Below are 20109 nucleotides of genomic sequence, written 5' to 3' on the forward strand. Positions count from 1 at the left end.
AGTCTAGTCTCAGGTTTTCCTCCAGGACCCATCCATGACCTCTGACCTCTAAGTCAGACTCAGTCCTTTCACAATCCTGATGATGACGATGATGATGATGATGATGATTTGATGTGTTAAAAGATGAAGTGTTTTATTTTTTGCATATTTTAACTTCACAAAATTCTCAGCGTTTCTCATTTTCACCTGCTGGTAAAAAGTAAAAATACAATAATTACAACTTTAATCCTAATATTATAACTTTATTATAACATAATCCTCATGTTATTCTGACTTTATTTTTTATATTGAATTTTAATTTCATACTATTACGACTATTCTTCATGTGATAATCTGGGCTTGTTATATTGTATACTTGTTCAGATTTTTCTTCTGTTTTTTTTTAAAAGTTTTTCTTCATCCTTCTCTTCTGCTGGTTTTAAAAACCACTTCCTGTTAATCTGGGATTATCTTTAGATCATTTCTTCCCTCTTTAGAGTCGGAGGTTTTCTGGATCAGAGCCGCTGCTGCTCAGCTGATGGGATGTTTAGTCAGTTTAATCGTTTTAATCATTTGAACCTTTTCTTCCCGTCTGAACATTTGGTTTCCCTTCCTGACGTTCTGCCCGTCTCCGACCTAAGCCAGCAGCGCGGGGCGAACATGGCAGCCAAAGCGGGCGACGACCCGGACAGCCTGATGACGCTGGCCACCGTGTTCTGCCTGAGGAACCTGAGGAAGACGATGTGCTACCAGGGCTTCAGGAACAAGCTCTGCATGCGCGCCGACATCTTCCTGCCCAGCGAAATCTGCGACAAACTCGTCAACACGTACGGAGACCGCGGCGGCCGCTCGCGCCTGGACGCGCTCTGCCGCCGCCGCTCTGACTTCCTGTCTCCTGCAGGTACATGGAGCTGGTCCACACCGACAGCAACTTTGAGCCGGAGGAGAGCTTCTTCCAGCTGTTCTCGGACCCGCGCAGCACCAGGCTGACCCGGGTCCAGCTGAGGGAGGACTTCGTCCGGGACCGGGACCTGGAGGCCATCAGGAAGCAGGTGGAGCTACGACTCGTCCGACACTCTGACCATTAAACAGGCTGCAGGTTTCAAAATATGCAAATAAACTAATCTTAAACTAATCTTAAATTACAGAAAATGCAGTAAACTAGCAGACTGTTAAAGGCAAAATGTTTTAGTTTTAGTTAGTTTGAAGTGGAGCTAAGCTCCGCCCCCTCACCAACTCAGAAAGATTCCAAAGTGGGCGGGGCCTAAACACGCTGAGGGGCGTGGTCAGCACAAGAAAACTCCGAGTTTCTCTTTAGATTTACTGACTGTTTTCAACAAGAAACGACTAGAGACAAATTTAGCGACATGTGAAACTCCTGACTCGCCAGCAGGGGGCGTATCTGAGTGAGAGGGTTTTAAATTAACCTGTAGTACCATCATTCAGACCATAGAGGGCAGTTTGAGACTGAGATGTTGCAGAATTTACATAAAAACGTCACATTTTGCTCAGAAACATTGAAGTCTAACCTCTAATGACAGATTCAGACACTTTATCTAGTTCACCAGCTCTTTAAATCTGATCTGGATTCAAGTTTCTAATTCAAGAAACAATCAGAAATATTGTTTTCTTTAGAGACGCACAGATTTAAAGCTTCAGATTTCACTTTTATTAAAATCGTAAATCGTTCATATTTATTCTCAATTAAATATGAACATTAAAAATTTTTTTATTAACATTTCCAAGTTGCTGCAGTCTAAACCAGTAGAACATTCTATAAAACCAGTCTAACCCAGTCTAACTCAGTCTAAACCAGTCTAAACCAGTCTAAACCAGTCTAACTCAGTCTAAAACCAGTCTAAACCAGTTTAAACCAGTCTAAACCAGTAAAACATTCTATAAAACCAGTCTAAACCAGTTTAAACCAGTCTAAACCAGTAAAACATTCTATAAAACCAGTCTAAACCAGTTTAAACAGTCTAAACCAGTAAAACATTCTATAAAACCAGTCTAACCCAGTCTAAACCAGTCTAAACCAGTCTATCCCAGTCTAACCCAGTCTAAACCAGTCTAATCCAGTCTAAACCAGTCTAATCCAGTCTAAACCAGTCTAACTCAGTCTAAACCAGTCTAAACCAGTCTAAACCAGTATAACATTCTATAAAACCAGTCTAATCCAGTCTAAACCGGTCTAAACCAGTCTAACCCAGTCTAAACCAGTCTAAACCAGTCTCCCTCCCTCCAGGACCTGATCGAGCTCCATCTCACCTACTGCAACAGCCTGTCGTCCCGCAGCCTGAAGACTCTGTCCAGCTTCCGGGAGACTCTGGTGTCTCTCTGCCTGTTTGGCTGCAGTAACATCTTCTACAGGAAGGGCGGCGCCCCTGGCCTGCACGGAGGACTCCGAGGACGAGGACGAGGACGTGCCGGCCGCCCGGCCCCTGGAGACGGACTTCAGCTTCCAGGGCTTCGACCGGCTGCGGCTGCTGAACCTGGGCCAGCTGCCCGAGAGGTGGAGGCGGAGTCTCTGCTGCGGCCGCTGCGCTCCGTCACCGCGCTGGACCTGTCCAACGTCCGCCTGCAGGGGGCGGCCTTCCTCACGCAGTGGAGGGAGCGGCTGGCCTCGCTCGTCCTCTACAACGTGGATCTGTCGGAGGAAGTGATCGGCACCGTGCTGGAGCTGGTCAACCTCAGGTAGGAGGAGAGCATGCTGGGAGATCTGGAGCCAGAGTCATAGTCATGCTGAGGCTCAGGGGTCAGAGGTCAGGGGTCAGAGGTCAGGGGTCGGCCCGCTTTTAGTTTCACTATGATTCAGTCAGAGCATCTGATCCTACAGGAAGTCCTGATGCTCAGCCACTTCCTGTTCCTGAAGCGAAGCTGATGGGAACGCAGCAATCTTACTGGTTTAACTGGAACCAGTGGAGGATCAGCTGAGTGTTTACTGGTTTAAACTGGAACCAGTGGAAGATCAGCTGAGTGTTTACTGGTTTAACTGGAACCAGTGGAGGATCAGCTGAGTGTTTACTGGTTTAACTGGAACCAGTGGAAGATCAGCTGAGTGTTTACTGGTTTAACTGGAACCAGTGGAGGATCAGCTGAGTGTTTTGGTTTAACTGGAACCAGTGGAAGATCAGCTGAGTGTTTACTGGTTTAACTGGAACCAGTGGAAGATCAGCTGAGTGTTACCGGTTTAACTGGAACCAGTGGAAGATCAGCTGAGTGTTTACCGGTTTAACTGGAACCAGTGGAGGATCAGCTGAGTGTTTAACTGGTTTAACTGGTTTCCTGATGTGGTCATGTTGTGACCGTGTAAATCAGATAAACTGAGTCGCAGCTGGAAACCGTCCTGATGGCCAAACTAGTCTAACCAGTCTAACCAGTCTAACCAGTTTAACCAGCGGCTGCAGATGTTTTCCTACCACAACAGAACCGGCCCAGATTCTCTGGGTTTTAAAGCTTCTTGCTGTTTGGTTTGTGTTCATTGTGATCTTGCTGTTGACACTCTGACCTCTGACCTCTGACCCGGCTCTGCAGACATCTGGACCTGTCCCGGGAGAGCCGGCGGAACGTGAAGTTCAAGATGACCCGGAAGATCCTGACGGTTCTGGTGCAGCGGCTGCTCCACCTCGTCTCCCTGGACATCTCCGGTCACATCATGCTGGACAACTGCACCATGCCGCACTTCGAGGAGGCCGTGGGCCGGCCCAGGTGGGTTCCGGTCCCGGTTCTGACCCGGTTCCGGTCCGGTTCCCCCAGGTTGACGCCTGTCTGTCTCCTGCAGCACCGAGCCATGTAAGAGCAGCATCTACCCGCTGCAGGAGCTGAAGAGGCCGCTGCAGTTCCTGGGCCTCTACGACACGACGCTGTGCAACGTCACACACATCCGGCCTACAAGGTACCAGCAGAACCAGAACCGTCCGCATCACCGACCCGTCACTTCCTGCTCCATCGCGGCCAAAACAAACATCAGAAACAAAAGATCAGAGTTTAAAAATATCCCAATAAAGCTTAAAACAGAAGAAAACTGGGATGAAGTTCAGTTTAAACCAGGTTCTGGACCGGTTCAGCAGCGGTTCTGCTGACCTCTCCTCTGTGTTGCCCTTTGACCCTCAGGTTACCGGGTCAAAGAACGAGGATCAGGTTCTGAACGCCATCGAAGCCTACACCGAGTTCGCCCGGAGCTCGCCACAAAGCATCAACCAGCTGTTCGACATCGCCAGGATACAGCACTGCAGCCAGCTGCTGCGGGCCTGCAGGTCAGAACCGGGTCAGAACCGGGCCGGAACCAGAACCCCTCAGCCCTTCACGTGTTCCCTCTCCCTGTGTGCAGCTGGTGATCGCCGCCCTGAAGTGCCATAAGTACGATAAGAGCATCCAGGTGACGGGCAGCGCGGCGCTCTTCTACCTGACCAACACGAGTACCGCAGCGACCAGAGCGTCCGCCTGCGCGCGCGACGTCATCCAGGTGGTTCTGAACGGGATGGAGCAGTACCAGGAGGTCACCGTAAGTCAGCGGGGGGCGGGGCTCCAACGGGGGGGGGTCCACCGGGGCGGGGCTCCACGGGGGGCGGAGCTCCACCGGGGGGAGGGGCTCTACAGGGGGGCGGGGCTCTACCATGGGGAGGGGGGGGGCTCCACTGGGGGCGGGGCTCCACCGGGGCGGGGCTCCACCGGGGGGCGTGCCATGGTGCTGAGGCGTCTCTCTGCTGCAGGTGCAGAGGAACTGCTGCCTGACGCTCTGCAACTTCAGCATCCCGGAGGAGCTGGAGTTCCAGTACAGCCGGGTCAACCAGCTGCTGCTGAAGATCCTGGAGCCGGCCCGGCAGGACGAGTCCATCCAGAGGATCGCCGTTCATCTCTGCAACGCGCTGGTCTGCCAGGTGGACAACCACCACAAGGAGGCCGTGGGCAAGATGGGCTTCGTCAAGGTAACGCCGCATGGGACGCCTGCTGGGATACCGGGGTCAGTGGGGTCACCGGGGTCACCGGGTTAGGGTTGGGATTTAAAAAAAGAAAGAAAAAACATACTTCTTTAGAACAAATCTACAAAATATAAAATTGCATCTTTTGCTATTAACTGAGTGTTTCCTCTCAGACCATGTTGAACCTGATCCAGAAGAAGCTGCAGGACCGAACGGTGAGTGGGCCCGTCGGGCTGCTGGTGTGTGTAACGGTGTGTGTGTGTGTGTGTGTGTGTGTGTGTGTGTGTGTGTGTGGTGTGTGTGTGTGTGTGTGTGTGTGTGTGTGTGTGTGTGTGTGTGTGTGTGTGTGTAACGGTGTGTGTGTGTGTGTAACGGTGTGTGTGTAACGGTGTGTGTGTAACGGTGTGTGTGTGTGTGTGTGTAACGGTGTGTGTGTGTGTGTAACGGTGTGTGTGTGTGTGTGTGTGTAACGTGTGTGTGTGTAACGGTGTGTGTGTAACGGTGTGTGTGTGTGTGTGTGTAACAATGTGTATGTGTAACGGTGTGTGTGTGTAACGGTGTGTGTGTGTAACGGTGTGTGTGTGTGTAACGGTGTGTGTGTGTAACGGTGTGTGTGTGTGTGTAACGGTGTGTGTGTGTAACGGTGTGTGTGTGTGTGCCTGCAGTGCGACCAGGTGATGGAGTTCTCCTGGAGCGCTCTCTGGAACATCACCGATGAGACGCCTGATAACTGCCAGATGTTCCTGAACTGCCGCGGCATGAGCCTCTTCCTGGAGTGTCTGGAGGTGAGGCGCCACCTGGAGGACCCGTGGAGAAGAGCGGCAGCTCTGAGCAGCCGATGTCTTACCTGGTTCTGATCCGCAGGAGTTTCCAGACAAGCAGGAGCTCCACCGCAACATGCTGGGGCTTCTGGGTAACGTGGCGGAGGTGAAGTCTCTGCGGCCGCAGCTGCTCACGCCTCAGTTTATCACCGTGTTCAGGTGAGAGTCCTCCGGCCAGCAGGGGGCGGCGTGGGGGCGTCCTAACGTTGTACCCTCCCTCCGCTGCAGCAACCTGCTGGAGAGCAAGGCGGACGGCATCGAGGTCTCCTACAACGCCTGCGGCGTTCTGTCCCACATCATGTTCGACGGGCCCCAGGTGTGGAGCATGGAGGAGCCGCGGCGCGACGCCGTCATGGACAGGATGTGGGACGCCATCCAGAGCTGGGACGTCAGCTCCCGCCGCAACATCAACTACAGGTCAGGGTCAAAGGTCAATTAGTAGTGGAGGAGCTGCTATTGGTCTGTCTTGTTAGAACCAGGCTGAATCTGAATCTTGTTGTGAGCTGATGTTTTTATTTTTGTGTTGAGGATCAAACCTCCAGACTGTGTAGAAATGCAGATCTAGATCTGTAATTAGATCTAGATCTGTAATTAGAAGCTGTGTGTGCTGCCTGGTGCTGACGGTCGGTCTCACCTGCAGGTCGTTCGAGCCGATCCTGCGGCTGCTCCCTCAGAGCATCGCCCGGTCAGCCAGCACTGGGCCACCTGGGCGCTCTACAACCTGGTGTCGGTTAGTGAGTATCCACCTGATGAACACGACAACATGATGACTGCTGGGTAAACGCTGCCCTGACGCTGCAGCTCATGAGATTTATGTAGAACAATCTGATCTTTTAGCTTCAGATGCTAACTGTTCAGTGTTTAACTCATTCCGTGATTTATTTCTGTCTGTTTCCGTCTGCAGCCAGTAAATACTGTCCGCTGCTGATAAAGGAAGGCGGCGTTAGTCTTTTGGAGAAAGTTCTTGAGCTGGAGAGTTCCCAGCCAGAGACCAAGGAGATGGCGAGGTGAGACTCAACTTTTATTCTTAACCTTTAGCGCTGCTGTCTTTCTGGAGAAACAACAGAGTCGTCTGCATAGAGACGAATCACAAGGAGTCACTCCTAAAACCTCGCTTCCTGTCAGAGAAACGAATTTAAACCAAACCTGGAGCTGCTGCATAGTCAAAGTTTCTGACATGAATATAATGTAGTTAAGAGGCTGAATTTACCACTTTCATTAGCCATATTTCTGTCAATGATTTTATCCATATGTTGAAATAACCTGGTATTGCCGAGAGGTGCTTGCGCCCCCTGTAGGTGGTTTAGTTAGTGAGCTGCCGGTGAGATGGAAACAGGTTTACTGAACATTTCCTGTTTCCTCCAGCCAGAACATCTGACTCTGTGTAGCCTGGTTGGTCCGGTCCAGTTCGGTCGGGTTTGTTTAGTTTCCTTGGACTCATTATGGCGCCCCCTGCTGTTCTCCAGGAAGGTGATGGAGCAGTGTGAGAACTTCAAGGAGGATCCGATGGAGACGAACAACGGCCAGGAGGCCAACTACGGCCAGAGAGGCTGAGCCAGAACCAGAACTCCTCGTCTGCAGCGGGTCCAGCTGAGGAGAACCGGCTGGTTTCTGCTTCTTTTCCCGTTTCCTCTTGTTTCGTAGAGCAGAGCGACTTCTGAACCCGAACGCATCATAGGAGCCGCCATGTTTGGGTCGGGAGGGCTGTGTGTGTGTGTGTGTGTGTGTGTGTGTGTGTGTGTGTGTGTGTGTGTGTATGTGTGTGCGTGTGTGTGTGTGTGTTTGTGCGTGCGTGCGTGTGTGTGTGTGTGGTGGAGGAGTAGCACAGATCTCCAGTTCTCAGATAGGACTGGTTTTTCCTCCTCTGTTAGCGCCTGCGATCCGACCCGGTCCGGTCTGACCCAGTTCAGTCTGACCCGGTCCGGCGCTGGACTTGTTGTTAAATATGTAAAATATTCAGTGTGGGTTTTCTTTTACTGTGTGGATGTTTTATAAACGGCTGTAAACACTCATGACTTCACAATATTTAAACGGAAATGATCTGCTGTCAGCGCCGACCATCCACACCAGCAGCCCTGGACAGAACCAGAACCGGAACCAGTTCAAACCAATGGAACCAGTTAAAATAACAGGAACCAATTAGAGGCTTGACCCAGTGACTCGGCTCGTTTCCGGGTCGTATCCGGTTCCCTTTCACTTCCTTCCTGTTCGTTCGATTCCTTTGGTTATCGTCTGAGAAACTGCTGAGTCATTCTTAAAACGCAGAGTCACTGGTTGCCACCGGGGGAGACAAACGCTCTCTGTGTGAAAACTGAAAATGTTTTGAACTTTAGGAACCAGCCTGAACAGAACCATCAGGTCCGGTTTGTCCAGAACCAATCAGACTGGGCGTCGCTCTCTGGGCTCTGATTGGTCCAAAACCAGGAAGTCCTGCTGGAAGGAGACAGAAAGACCCGAGTCAGAACCGTCATCACTCTGAACTGGAAAACGGATCAGACAAACTCCCCGTGACCCGGTTCTGATGTTTCTGATGGAGGTCCAAACGGAACCGGGTTTCTCATTAAAATCATGTTCATATCTGCAGTTTGGTGGAGTTCTGGATTTTTCAGCCCAAACAGGGAAGCGCATTTGGACTCTGGTCTGGTTCTGATCCAAACAGCCTCAGAGATTCAAGCCTTCGCTCTTAGAAAGACAGCTGGCATGTCTGAATAATCCAGAATATCTGAGATTATTCCAGAGATCTGAGAACAGATTAGTATGAAATAATGATAATTTTTGAAATCAGAAACGGCGGTCCGGTCCGGTCCAGAGATGCTCCTCCATCTTGGTTCAGTTCTCAGAACTTCAGTCGGGTTAAATAATCCCGTTAATCCCAGAACCTTCACCAGGATTTCTCTGTTTTCTGATTCCCTTCCTGGTTCTGTTGACGTTTTCTCTGATTTCTCCAGTCTGGGTTTTGGTTCCTTGTTGTCATTGGTTCTGTTATTGATCCGATCGCTCTGATCGGATCGGGGGTTGATCAGCAGTTCCAGCTCCTGCGCAGTATTTGGACCCAGCAGAAAAAGAGCAGCGTTTCCGTCTGATTGTTTTTGCAGGTGAACAGAAAACTCGACTGTTTGTGATTATTTATGGGTTCTGGTTTCATCCTGATGATGTTTCTGTTATTGTTGATTTATTCTCACTGCTGACGAGTTCGATCCCAAATGAAAAACAAACGGTTCCGTTTCTGTTGATCTCAGTAGCTTCATGACTTTAATGTAAAAATATGAATAAGCAATAAACATGGAGTGGTTAAACAAGCTGCTGCTTTTGGATTATATTCAGCCGAGATTTAATAATAAGTTAATAAATTACAGCAGCAAAAATGTTCTTTAAAAATGAAATAAACAGCAGAATTTAAATGTTTATCCTGATTCTTACTTACACATCTAACCTTTGAGATTCATTTTCACATGTAACTATTTTCATGAAATAGTTGAAATGAATAACATTTTTAATCTCTTAATAATGTCTAACGTTCAGAATTTCTGTTGAAAGAAGTGCGTGTGAAAAAATGGGCCTTAATTTTTAATATTTGAATGTTTAGCAGCTAAATTAAACTTGTTTCTGATGAGTTCACTTCATTTTATATCCCTCTGCCACTAGATGGCGGTATAACACTTCATGTTTTTAATTCAGCCAGTTTTCTTCTCACTGACTTCAGATTAAATCCACCACAAAAACATCCACTGTCATCAGAAATCCAATTACAACACACATTTATTAATCATCTTCGAAATCACAAACAATATGGCTGCCACTGGTAGAAACGCGGCGGCCATTACTCAAATAAACACGCCTAAATACTTTACACAGCTTATTGAATCACATACTGATTTATGATCAGGTCACAATTAGTTTTATCTGTCCAAGCTGTGTATGACTATGACGTCACGGTGTTCCAGATTCCGACGCAAACTGAATGCGGTGTCATGTGCTTATTTGTCCCTCGTCGCCCGCCGTCGCTCTGCCTGCTGGCTGAGAAGGCGGAAGTTCCAGCAGGCTAACTTGCCTGAGTCCAATAATTCATTCCCGTTTCTGGGAGAAAGGCTGAAAGGGAAGCAGCGTCACCTGCCAGACATGTCTACTGCCTACAAGAACAGGTGAGTTTCCCTCCTCAGGTGAGACTCAGAGGCAGCCGGGAGAAAAACGCAGCTGGACGCAGAGAAATCAATTAGCTGGAGCTAACAGCCCCGCTAACCAAACAAAGGCTAACTTCACGTTCAACACACGACTAATTTAATCTCATCCGTTATTAATACAGCAGACTTAATGTCTCGTTTTAAGCCATTTAATGTTTTTTTTTAAACATTTTTTACGGTTCGAGTCAGTCAGCTGGATCTTTGTTTAGCCACGTTAGCTCCCTGTTAGCAGATCAGCTGACTGCTTCCAGCTGCTGACGTCATCAAAAGCAAACAGGAGTGCGCGAACATGAGTGAAAAAAAAATAAACAGCTGCAGGTTTTTAAAAAGATTTCTGAAGCTTTGTGGGCATTAGGCTGCAAAATAGATTATCGATATACTTTTATCAGAATATCAGTCGCTCCATCCTGACCTCTGAGGTCAGAGGTCACGATGTTAAGATTACCTCACAGTAATCTTAACAAGCTGGAAAAGGAGCAGGCAGACGTAAGAAACTTATGACCTCTGACCCCATAAACTCATACAATATTTTCAGTTGGACCCTCGTTAATAAATCCTATCAAAAATAAAAATGGGTTAATTGTCCATTTTACATATTTTATATATGTCTGAATGTATACATCCATCCCAAACACTCGTATGCCTTCGCCTCAGTTTACAGAAACACATTAGTGCCAACAGTCACCCATATTTCTATATCTTGTGAAAATCATCTCCCTAAAGATCCTTTTAAATTGTATAAAATTTTGACTTTAACTTCCCATTTAACTTGTTCCATAATTTTACCCCATGAATTGAAACATAGAAGCTGTTTCTTGTTGCTAAACTACGAATCCTTCACTTTGAGTTGAAGTTTTATCCTCTTCTCTTCCATAAAACATGTCCATCAGCTCAGACAGCACCTCAAACATCATTAGAGCAAATTTAAACTCCAGCAGCTCTTCAGTTGAAGAGTTTTAGATTTTAGTGCTAAGGGGTTTGTGGTCTCATAATTACCAACATTATGGATGATTGTCATGTTTCTGTAGGAACTGTAAAGAGCTTTAGTCATTAATTCCCCAAACCTCTGAACATGTTCAGTATGGCAAAGTCAGAGAGTTTTATAGAATATGAAGAGATTTATTATTCAGAATAGTTTGGCTTTGGCCAGGATTGATTTGCTTCTACTTACTTTATTCTATAAATGTTTCTGTTCCTCAGGATCCAAGAGTTCAAATCGGCGTTGGGAGAGGAAGCATCAACCTGACGACGCTGAGGGAGCTGAGCTTCAGCGGTAACCTTTGACCTCCAGCCAGTAGACGCTCTGCTCTGATTGGTTCAATCTGACTCTGGTTGTTTCCCTCAGGAATCCCTCATGAGGAAGGACTGCGCTCGCTGTGCTGGAAGGTGAGCTTCACTCACAGGAAGGTCCAGAACCGGTTTAGACACCGGTCCAGAACCGGGCCAGGAACAGGCCCCAACCAGCCTGGAACCGGTCCAGGATTAGAACAGGACCGGCCCGGAACTTCCTGCGTTTCTGTTGTATTTATTGTAATGAGTTCTGTTTCCTGATGGAAAGTACCGGCCGTGTTCTGATCCGGTTCGTTTGTCCTCCAGATTCTGCTGAACTACCTGCCTCTGGACCAGACGTTGGGATTCCTTCCTGAAGAAGCAGAGGTAGGAGAACCGGGCCGAGCGGGTCGGGCTTCAGGTTGTCATGCCTCTAACGGCCAGCAGGGGCGGAGCTTAACTCCAGCGCTGCTCACTGGGTAGAAGAAGAAGCTTCACTGGTTGAATCCGCCGATCCAGATTCTGCAGAACCCTGCTGTTAATAACCTTTTGTTACAATGATTGATTATTGTCAATCAGCCAAATAATTGATTAGTAATAATCATTAGCTGCTTGTTCAGCATCAGCTGATGGACGACCCGACTCGCTGGTTCTGAGTCCTGTTGCATATCGGACCTGGAGGTCTGGTCCATACCGAATCAGAACCGCCTCCTGTCATTCAGTAGAAAAGTTCCAGTCTGATCCAGTCTTATCTGGTACTGTCTGGTTCAGACCGGTCCGGTCCCGGTCCGCTCCGGTCTGGTCCTGGTCTGCTCCCGGTCCGGTCCGGTCCGATCCTCGGTCCTGTCTCCACAGAGAGGTCTACTCCAGTTCCTCAGAGAGATGATCATCCAGCCCGGTATCGCCAAGGCCAACCTGGGCCTGTCCAGAGCCGACGTCACGCTGGAGGACCATGTGAGTACTGACCCGGTTCTGGTTCTGGTTCTGGCTTTGATTCTGATGGATGGTTCTGGAAGGCCCCGATTGGGTAATCAGTAGAACTGGTACCAGCTAGTTGAACTGGTACCAGCTAGTTGAACTGGTACCAGCTAGTTGTACCAGTTCTACCTGGTTTTGGTAGACCGGTCCAGTTGGGTCTGTCAGAACCGGTCCAGTCAGAAACCGGGACTTTTTCCGTTGCAGCCGCTGAACCCGAACCCGGACAGCCGCTGGAACACGTACTTCAAGGAACGAGATTCTGCTGCAGATCGACAAGGATGTGAGGTAAGAACCCGGACCGGTTCCCGGGTCGGTTCTGGTCCGGGTCGGTTCTGATCCGGCTCGGTTCTGCAGGCGGCTGTACCCGGACATGGCGTTCTTCCAGCGGCCCACAGACTATCCGTGCCAGCTGATCCTGGACCCGCAGAACGACTACGAGACGCTGCGGCGCCGCGTGGAGCAAACCACGCTGAAGGCCCAAACCGTGAACCGGAACCGGAGCGGAGTCACCAACGTGAGTCAGCAGGGGGCGCTGTTCTGACTGGGCAGAACAAAACTGGTTCTGGTCTCTGAGTTATGAAGATGAATAATATTTCTTGTGGTATTAATTTATAAGTAAAGGGAAAAATAAACCAATCGACACAAAGATACCAGATGAATAAAGGAACCAATAAATTTATTTAAAATACAAATGTTAAACAAAAAGTTAAAACGTATGTATTGTTGTATTTATTAATACAATCATTTATTTATTTTCTTGCCTCAAATACCAACAATATATTTTAATAAGTTTTGCTTCTGATGTGAGAAAGAGAAACTTAGAAGAAATGTTCAATATTATTGTTGTTAATATGTGGGAACTGGATCAGAACGATTTAGTTCTTCTGTCTAACCTCCTGGTTCTGACCTCTGACCTGTCCCCGGTCCCTGGTTCTGCGGGTCCAGGTCAGCTCTCCAGGGAAGGCTCTGAACCTGTACCCGTCCAACGAGTACGAGGTTCTGCCCAGCGGCAGCGAGGCGCACTGGGAGGTGGTGGAGCGGATCCTCTTCATCTACGCCAAGCTGAACCCGGGCATCGCCTACGTCCAGGGGATGAACGAGATCGTCGGCCCCATCTACACCTTCGCCACCGACCCCAGCAGCTCCTGGAAAGGTTCTGGTGTTCCGGTTCTGGTTCCGGTGTGCTGGTTCTGGTTCTGACTGTGCTCTGACCCGCAGAGCACGCCGAGGCCGACACCTTCTTCTGCTTCACCAACCTGATGTCAGAGAACCGCGACAACTTCATCAAGAGTCTGGACGACTCTCAGTGCGGCATCACCTGTAGGATGGAGAGCGTCTACGCCATGCTGCGGGACAAAGACCACGAGCTCTTCCTCAAGCTGGTACCACCGCGCTCCTCTTCCTCATGCTGGTACCACCGCGCTCCTCTTCCTCATGCTGGTACCACCGCGCAGCGCTCCTCTTCCTCAAACTGGTACCACCGCGCAGCGCTCCTCTTCCTCAAGCTGGTACCACCGCGCAGCGCTCCTCTTCCTCAAGCTGGTACCACCGCGCTCCTCTTCCTCAAGCTGGTACCACCGCGCTCCTCTTCCTCAAGCTGGTACCACCGCGCTCCTCTTCCTCATGCTGGTACCACCGCGCAGTGCTCCTCTTCCTCAAACTGGTACCACCGCGCAGCGCTCCTCTTCCTCAAGCTGGTACCACCGCGCTCCTCTTCCTCAAACTGGTACCACCGCGCAGCGCTCCTCTTCCTCATGCTGGTACCACCGCGCTCCTCTTCCTCATGCTGGTACCACCGCGCTCCTCTTCCTCAAACTGGTACCACCGCGCCGCGCTCCTCTTCCTCAAACTGGTACCACCGCGCTCCTCTTCCTCAAACTGGTACCACCGCGCTCCTCTTCCTCAAACTGGTACCACCGCGCTCCTCTTCCTCAAACTGGTACCACCGCGCAGCGCTCCTCTTCCTCATGCTGGTACCACCGCGCCGCGCTCCTCTTCCTCAAACTGGTACCACCGCGCCGAGGAAGAGGAGCAAACCGGTCCGGTCTGGAATCGCTCCGGAAAGATCAAACTTTTATGTATTTAATTTATATTTTAAAAATAAAGTTTAAATAGAAATGATTTAATCAAAAAAATCCCAATAAATTTAGTTTTTTTTTCATTCATTTGTGTTTAAATGAGGGTTTCCAGCAGATTTTCAGCCTGGCAGCCACCAGGCTTTATTTGCCCCTCCAGACTGAGTGTAGATGTTTATGACCCAGTAGCAGGTAGAAGCTCAATGCTAACATGCTAACATCAGCTTGTGAACTCAGACTGAGTTCTCTATTCACCCTCGGACCCGTTAACTGACCCGAGACCGGTCCTGGTACCGCCCGGCCCATAACCGGTCCTGGTACCGCCCGCCGGGCCGTGACCGGTCCTGGTACCGCCCGCCGGGCCGTGACCGGTCCTGGTACCGCCCGCCGGGCCGTGACCGGTCCTGGTACCGCCCGCCGGGCCGTGACCGGTCCTGGTACCGCCCGCCGGGCCGTGACCGGTCCTGGTACCGCCCGCCGGGCCGTGACCGGTCCTGGTACCGCCCGCCGGGCCGTGACCGGTCCTGGTACCGCCCGCCGGGCCGTGACCGGTCCTGGTACCGCCCGCCGGGCCGTGACCGGTCCTGGTACCGCCCGGCCCATAACCGGTTCTGGTGTTGTCCCACAGGAGGAGCAGAACATCAAGCCTCAGTACTTCACCTTCCGCTGGCTCACCCTGCTGCTGTCCCAGGAGTTCCTGCTGCCGGACGTCATCCGGATCTGGGACTCCCTGTTCTCCGACCGGGACCGCTTCCACTTCCTGCTGCTGGTCTGCTGCGCCATGCTCATGTGAGGCCCTGGGTTCTGGTCCGGGTTCTGGTCCCGACCCGTTACTGTAGCTGAACTCTGACCCGTCTCTCTGTCCTCCTGTCCAGACTGATCCGGGACAGCTTGCTGTCCGGAGACTTCACCACCAACATGAGGCTCCTGCAGGTGAGGATCATGATCCACTGCTGAATGAACCAACATCACATGTGGGGTTCCTCAGGGCGCAGTGCTGGGGTTAGTCAGCAGCTGACCTCTGACCTCATCAGATGCTGACAGCAGAGAAATGTGAATATGCCAAAACTTTCTGATCTGAAGTTATAGCTCTAGAGTCACATGGCTTCAGTTCATCCATCTGGAAACCAGGCTGACCTCTGACCTTGACCTTCAGAGCCACATAAAGACTGTTCCAAAATCAGCCTTCTATAAACTCTCAGACGTTTAGTCTCTATATCTGATCTCGCTGAACGTTTAAAGACCTGCTGCTGTTGTCATAGCTACCCTCCAGGTCTCTCAGGAGTTCTGGTTCTGGTTCTGCAACCAGATCCAGAACCAGAACCAGACGGAGCGAAGCTGCATTCAGATTCTATTCACCACAAATCTGGAACAAACTTCTAGTAAACTGAAAAACAACCGAAACGCTGAGAGCTTTTAACTCCTGACTGGAACCAGAACCAGTTATTGATCTGATCAGTGACTGGAACCGATTATTGATCTGATCAATGACCGGTTCTGGTTATTGATCTGATCAATGACTGGAACCGATTATTGATCTGATCAATGACTGGAACCGATTATTGATCTGATCAATGACTTTGTTCAACATTTTGAAGATGGTTATTCTTGGTTCTTTTGATATTTGACAAAATAATTAAAATATTTAGTTTCTAATCTGTTATTATGTCATAAATGAGTGAATCGCCTCGTTGCTGGTGTTTTTGTGATCAGGTCAAAATAATTTATTGAAGAAATATTCCATCTGATCAAACTGATCAGTTTGATCAAACTGAAGGAAGTTCATCCAGAACCAGATCAATAAAGAACTTATTGATCCAAAATGTGAATTCAGTTTTAAAATGTTTTATTGATCTATTGTTTTATTTCAGAGTTTAAAATCAAACATCATCTCGTTGCTTCATATTCCAGTTTATGATCAGAATTTCTCGGTAAAGTTTCTGGATTTTCTGCTCTGGTTTATTTCTGGATCTCTTCTCTCTGCAGGATTATCCCATCTCAGACGTCCACCTCATCCTGACCAAGGCCAAAGACCTGCAGGAGAACTGCTAACCTGGGCCCAGGTAGGAGGGCAGACTGAGGGCCGGGTCAAAGGTCAAACCTGCTTCATCGTCCGTCATGGCAACGATCCTCCTCTTCCTTCCGAACTGATCAGAAAATATCGTTTCATTGATCGTCTGGAGGAGGAGCCGAAACCTTTCAACACTATAGACGACTGCTGGAGGAGAGATCGTCTGCTTCGGTTTTTATCATCAGAACCTTTTGGACCTTGATGGAGCAGGAAGTGACGAGACCCACTTCCTGTCAGTGTTTAACTTCTCTACAGGAGAACATCCGGTTCTGGTTCTGCTTCTCCGGGTCGGGTTCAGCAGAACCGGTCCTTCAGCTCAACAGAACCTCCAGGATTTCTGAAGGTCCAGAACCAGCAGCTGGTACCAGATACTCAGAACCAGGGTTGGACTTTACTATGAGACCCGACGGACCGGCTTGCTGCACGTGTTGGACCTTTGACCCAGGGTTCTGGTTCGGTTCTGGTTCGGTTCTGGGCCTGGCTTTCGGTTCCGGGTGCAGACTAATATCTGGTGAAGCTCAGTTCTGCTGCAGCCTTTATGGTTTTTCTGATGGTCAGAACAGATTTCAGTTCAAACCCAAGTTAACAGGAAACCTCTGGTCAGTATTGTGCAAAAGTTTTAAACCACCCACTTCCTGTGATCCAGACGTTCCTGAAATCTTTCACTGGTTTGAATCAACGGTTCTCCAGACGTTCCTGAAGGCCTCGGTCCAGATTTGGCTCCTTTTCCAGTGAACTTTGGTGACTGACGGCTGTAAATCTGCTGCAAATGCCAAAAACCTGAATGCAAACCAAAATGGCTGCATCACAGGAAACAGTGGCTGATGGTTTCCTTCCACTCGATTCTCAGCTCCACACTGCAGAGTCTGGGATTCCTCCCTTTGATTTGGATTTCTCCAGAAAAATTTAAGGCCAGTCAGCAAACAGAAGAAGTTCTAAACAATAATTTCAGAGTCGTAGTTCATCTGTAGCTTCAGCGCCGGCAGCAGAGAAAGTGAAGGTCAGTTAATGGTCACATTTCCAAATATTAAATTATTAACCGTTCAGATCAGCTTTTCGCTCTTCACAGTGGAGGACGGTTGTCCACAGGACAGACCATTTCTGGTGAACTTCATGTCATTATGTACGTCGCAGCCAAATATTAATGATGGTGTAAATTTTAAAATGTCAACAGAGCAAACAGGAAGTGATCTGAGTCCAGATCCTCTGGAGGAAGCAAAGCAGAGAAACGGAGCTGGTAAAATTTCAGCAGGAAATGAATCAGAATGGAAAACGCTGCAAACTGGCTTCATAAACCTGAAGGCCTCCAGACCACCAGGGGGCGGCGACTGGAAGAAAGCTGGACAAAGAGAGGATGTTTGACTTCACAATGTTTTCAGAATGTATTGCATTATATAACCACAGCAGGTTAACATGTTTATGTTACAGACTCCAGGCGCCCCCTGCTGGTTAGGAGCACTTCAGTTTGCTCATTTTTACAGTTTGCAGCATTTTCCCTTTTGTTCTGTGGGAGAAAGATTGTTTATTTTTTTATCTGCAGGCTTTTTCTGTTGCATTTTCTGTTTGAGTTTTTGAACCTGCATCATTTATTAGTTTGTAGCATCACGAGGTCACATCTACAAACTTTCAGTCCAGATCTAGACTTTAATAAACTGATCTGTCTCCACATGTTGGTTTTACCTGAACAAATCGTTAGGCTGCTAATTAGCGTTAGCCATGCTAGCGGCTAACAAGGAGTGAGTGTATTTAAACAGTAAAGAAACATTTTAATCATGTTAGCGCACTGGCTAGACGCCACGCTGCCATCATGATTTCAGTTTCTATGATTTTTCTGGATGATTTGAATCTGAGTTAAATTTTCTGGAAATGAGAGAAAAAGCATAAAAACTGGAGAACTTGTTGATCCAAAGCACCTTGAATGATTAATGGGAATAATCTGGAAGTTATGATGAAATTAGGGTTTGATTTTAGATGATTTTTGGACTCAAGTTCATCTCATTAAAAACTGAGTATTTTTAAACGTTTCTTTAAAATCCAGGATATAAATCAGATTTTTTTGCTTCTAAACATAAAGCAACAAAAACTTTTTTTTGCCAAAAGTGTTTTTATTGAACTGCCTTTATGACACTAACTGCATCACCAGATGTTTATCTACTGCAGGATCATCTTAAAGCTCTTTTCATGGGATGCATCTTAACGGCGTATTAAAGGAACATTTTTCCAGTTTCTGCTGCAGTTTCTCTGAAACTCCTGCAGGATCCTGTGGATTTAAGTGCAATCTAAAGCTGAGCCACTAGATGGCTCCACTTGGGCAGAAGGTATGGACTGTATCACCTGAACCTGATCCGGTTTGGTTTGATGACCGAACCGGATCAGGATCAAAACTGATTGATCATGTTGAGAAAATCCCAGTTAATGTCGGTTTATATTGAATGAATCTGAAGTTATTGGAGCCTTTTGATCAGAACAAATGAAGAACATGGAAACCAGAACCGGTTCTGGTTCTGTCGTCCAGCTGTGATCCAATGACTCAGAATCTGTTTGTTTCTGGCCACGTTTTCAGGATCTGCTGCTGGTTTTTGGGAGAAATTTGATCAAACCGTTCAGGAAAAGTTTCTGAGTTTCTCAGATGTTGCAAAGCTTCACATTCAGACGGAAACAAACTGAAGCTTTTTACTTTGAGGGTTTGTTACCAACAACGTCCTCATCAGTTTAACGTGTATTTATTTCTCCTGATGCTTTTGTGATTGTTGAATAAAACTTTTTGTCATTTGCATGATTTTACATTTTGTAAACTCAAATGACATTTTTTGTAATGTTCTCCAGTGTTTAAAATAATTGTATATAAATTGTTTTTACATGTTTGCATATGTGAATTAAAATAAACAGTGACAAAATGTTTGACTAATTAATTTAGTTCCTTAAAATGTATTTTTAACATGTGAAGGTTTAATGGTGCTGAGGCCGGTCGGCCATTTTGTTCCATCAGAAGAACTGAACCAGTTTCACTCAAACTGGTTTCCAGGACGTTCAAACCTGGTGGAGGAAAAGTTTCCACAAACTGAAGGAGTGAAGCGACTTCAACACGTTGTAACTAGTGAAAGTGAAACGTCCAGGAAATTACTGGAGTAAAAAAGGATTTGATAGAAAATCTGCTGAAGCACCGAGAACGTCAGAATAAATTTATTTTGGTGTTGAAATAAAACGCAGCCGCATGCGATTTCATTTCTGCTGGACGACGGAGAGATCAGCTGCAGGTCAAAGGTCACAGGTAATTTTATTGCAGTGTGAACATTTATTTATTTGCAGGTTTCAGATGAACTCCAGATGATCCACTGCATCCTGTTTAGTGTTTTTAACCCAGTTTCTCTCAGATGCAGCTACTTTGTAGAACCAACAGACATGAATCCACTGCAGGAGTTTGAGGAAAATTTTCCTCCAACAGAAACTCCTGCAGCAGATCTTCTCTCTCTGTCCTTTCTAACCCCCAGGGGTCACGACAGATGACCTCTCCTACTCAGCCTCTGGAGGTTCTGTGGAGGAGTCTTCCTGTTAGTTTTTCCTCTCTATTGTCACCACATGCATTCTCAGTTTGTCGTGAGGCAGAGAGGTTTTGAACCATCAGCCATGACTGGAGCTGAGAGGAGAGCAGAGACACAACAGGTCAGGAGAGGTCAGGTCCTGTTTGACCCTGAATGTGAGAAAACGTTCTAATTCAATTTATATGCTGTCTGTAGAGCGCCACCTTCAGGCTTCTCCCAGATCAGTTGGCCTGTTCTGCCACCTTGTGGTGGTGCAGGGGTTGAGCGTCCC

The 20109-nt window shown here is 48.0% G+C and overlaps 2 pseudogenes; both read left to right on the top strand.

The window, feature by feature from the left end:
- Nucleotides 1–626: 626 nt before the first annotated feature.
- LOC129355013 (protein zer-1 homolog) lies at nt 627–7622 on the top strand (annotated as a pseudogene).
- A 2107-nt stretch (nt 7623–9729) lies between these two features.
- On the top strand, nt 9730–17114 carry LOC129354991 (TBC1 domain family member 13-like; annotated as a pseudogene).
- The last annotated feature ends 2995 nt before the right edge of the window (nt 17115–20109 follow it).

The sequence above is a fragment of the Poeciliopsis prolifica genome, unplaced genomic scaffold (assembly GCF_027474105.1).
Source record: "Poeciliopsis prolifica strain line A6 unplaced genomic scaffold, Auburn_PproV2 SCAFFOLD123, whole genome shotgun sequence".
NCBI lineage: Eukaryota > Metazoa > Chordata > Actinopteri > Cyprinodontiformes > Poeciliidae > Poeciliopsis > Poeciliopsis prolifica.